General features: G+C 46.5%; 1 pseudogene; it reads right to left on the bottom strand.

Annotated features, from left to right (window-relative positions):
• Window positions 1–957: 957 nt before the first annotated feature.
• LOC133382523 (5S ribosomal RNA) lies at window positions 958–1075 on the bottom strand (annotated as a pseudogene).
• Between the last annotated feature and the right edge of the window lie 2194 nt (window positions 1076–3269).

The raw sequence follows: 3269 nt of genomic DNA, 5'->3' as shown, positions 1-3269 counted from the left end.
TTCTTATGAGACAGTTTTTTCAGAGACATCCCTTAACAAGTGCAAGGTGAAACCTCTTCTGTGTTTCTGAAGATGTGGGATGAATCCGCAGGAGAAATTGTATCTCTGGCTACTTTTCTGAATACTGGCACTTAGTGACAAGTAGTTCCAATGGAAACATGCATGCAGAATTATTTGTTTATAAACATTTTTCAGTAAGTTAGTTGTTGTTATATGCCTTCAAGTCGATTATGACTTATGGCGACCCTATGAATCTTTTGGATGTACTCATAGGCTTTTCTTGGTAAGTGTCAGGCCCAGGATGGGACTCAGGAACCAGGCTTGTGGTTGAAAGCAATTCAGTTTTTATTAAGGTAATATCCAAACATAGACTGCGCCTTCTCATGAAGCAACACAGAGTTATAGATCCTGCGACGTGGAAGAAAGTTGACAGAGCAAGGAACTGCTTTCCCGCCTGTTTCTTAAGAAGGGGGCAAACGGCCGCGGAGCCTTTCGCTCCTCCTTACCGGATCCTCAGTTGCCACCCTCCTTCTCCCCCCACTTTCTGTCTCTTCAACTGTCTTCGAGTACGCGGCGACGGGGGAAGCATGGGCCCCTCCTCTTCTGAAGTCTCCGACTCTGGTACGGGGGAAAGGGAGGGGGCAGGCTTTGAACTTTCTTCAGGCTTCTCTGTCTGGAGCAGCCCTCCCTCTTCCCCCGTCTGTTCTGAGCTTCGGAGCAGCGGAGGCGTGGGAACCTCCAGGGGAGATTTTGCAACTGTAAAACCCTCAAGTCCCCGTTGCTAGGTAACTCTATCTCTGGAATTTCCTCTGCTTCGTCTTCGCTCCACTTGGGCGAAGTGGCCCCCTCCCTTCTCTCTAGTTCTTGTGAATTCCATTGATCTAAATCCCTGGGACCCCAACCCTGCGTCCCGACAGTAAGAGGTGTTCAGAGGTGGTTTACCTTTGCCAACCTCTAAGCTGATGGCACCCAGTATTCCCAGGCAGTCTCCCATCCAAGTACTAAGCAGGCCCGACCCTGCTTAGCTTCTGAGATTAGATGAGATCAGGTGTGTTCAGGGTAGTATGGCCGCAGTATTTTTGAAAGCAATGAGAGCAATTAGGTATGTACTTTGTAGTCAAACGCTGTAGCTCAGATCCAATAATGGATAATTAAAATGGATTAAGGGCTCTTTCAGTTGGTGGGTGACAACAGGATTTTCTGGGCCCAGTATGCAGTGTTGATCGGGGCCTTTTGCGGGACTCACAAAAAAGACACAGATTTGTGCATGAAAATTGCATGCACTGTATGTCATTTGCAAATTTGTGCCAAAGGAGTTGGTGGGCCCAAAAATAAATCAGGGGCCATGCCCAAATGATACAACGCCCTACACACAGAATACCAACCGGTGAAGCTTTCCCCATAATTGTAGTTCCACACTTGGAAAAGCCTCCTCTGTTTCATATCCGCCTGCCAGATAACTGTAAAAGGCACAAGAGTCCTGCTGTCCTCCAGCGCCAACCCTAATTCATGTAAAGATATCAAATTTCATGACTTGTTAGTGAGATGTGTTGCTGTTGGGCTTTCATCTGCTGTGCTTAGGCTGACAATAGTACGTTCAGTGTCAGACCACACATTGTATTTCAAATGGAGGGGTTAAAAACATCGAAGTTTTGCCGCAATTTGGATGCTCTTGCTGGGATAAAGTCAAGATTTAAATAGTTAAAAAGCAAGTACTGTGTTAGTTTGTTGTGGTCATTTATTTATACCTCATAATAACTCGGTCATGAAGCTCATTGGGTGGCCTTGGGCTAGTCACTGTCTCTCAGCCTAACCTTCCACACAGGACTGTTGTTATGAAAAAATGGAAAAGAGGCGAGCCAGCAGTAACCACTCCCCCACACCCCATTTTTTCCTCCACCATGGGTAGAAAGCAGTTGACTATTCCTCCCTACATATTGCTGCTACAATCAACTATACCACCACCCGCACTGCTGAATTTACCTAGGGAAAAACTCTAACACACCAAGAGGCTGAATAACAATAACACATCAGTTGTGACACACACAGTGAACATTTCTCTCCTCTCCGCCATTCCAGTGACACAGGGTGCAACAGCAATGGCACATTTGGGCAACTGTACGGGTCCTTCTGCTGGACGTCTGGGCATCTGCACCTCTCGTACTTGCCCTTCTAAGCGGCCCTGCTGTAGAAAACCTATTTATTGAACGTTAATCCTGATTTGCTTGGACAAAGCTTACAAAGAGTTTTGATTGCATCTGGTCTTTACTGAGCATTCATTCTGATTTATTTGCAGGGCGGTTACATGACCATGAGCATTCGTCCTCCATACATCCCAATTACACATCTTCCCATTGATCCTTTCTTTCTCCCACACTTTTCAATGCATCTCCCCATCACTTTCCAAACTGCAAGAAGTCTGATTCTTTTTCAAAGTGAATTTGGTATTGGGAAAACACCTTAATCTACCTTACTTGTGCAAATGTAAAGTTTCAATTTGCACTTGAATACCTCCCAAAAATGCTGCTAGTCTGGAGATGCCCAAATGGAAAGGGAGGAAATTCTCATGAATTACATCTCACTTTGCCCAGATTACATCTCTATGTCATGCCCAGTAGGGTAGATGGAATATAGCAGGATTCACAAGAAAACTGAAATACACATCCCTCAATTTTTGAAGGTCAACTGAAAATCCACCTTTAATTTACATTTGCTATGAACCCCCCCCCCAAATATACATATTTAGTCTCTTGGCGGTGTGGACATCTGTTGGCCATAAGTGCTGATTTAAGGGTGAAAAGGAGCATTAGGTACAGTACATTGCACCCCTTTGGCAACTAAACAACTGTAAAGTTATGAACTGTAACACTTGATGTAAATGGATATTGGATTCCTGTTGGTCTGATTTGAGTTGCATGTGCCTGCCAGCACTCGGGGGCTCCTCCCAGGCCCATGGGCATGCTTGCTGTGTTAAGGCAGCCTGTCTGTGACCTAGGGAGGGCTCTATGGGGATGGTCCCTTTCCCCCCTTTGCCCCCTACAGGCTCCTTGGATCTCTTGAGGTGGCGATGCTGGCGCAGCAGCTGCCTCAGGAACCACTGCTGAAGGGTCTCCATGACACTCCTGCCGCCAATCCAGGGGAGGCGCCTGGAACAGCCAAGGCACCCTCGGCAGCACCTGCCCTGTGGAACTCCCTCACCTTAAATATTAGACAGGCGCCATCTCTGTTATCTTTTGGGCACCTGCTGAAGGCCTTCCTCTTTCAACAAG

This window comes from Rhineura floridana, chromosome 3, assembly GCF_030035675.1.
Source record: "Rhineura floridana isolate rRhiFlo1 chromosome 3, rRhiFlo1.hap2, whole genome shotgun sequence".
NCBI lineage: Eukaryota > Metazoa > Chordata > Lepidosauria > Squamata > Rhineuridae > Rhineura > Rhineura floridana.
This window is presented reverse-complemented; position numbering and strand designations above follow the sequence as displayed.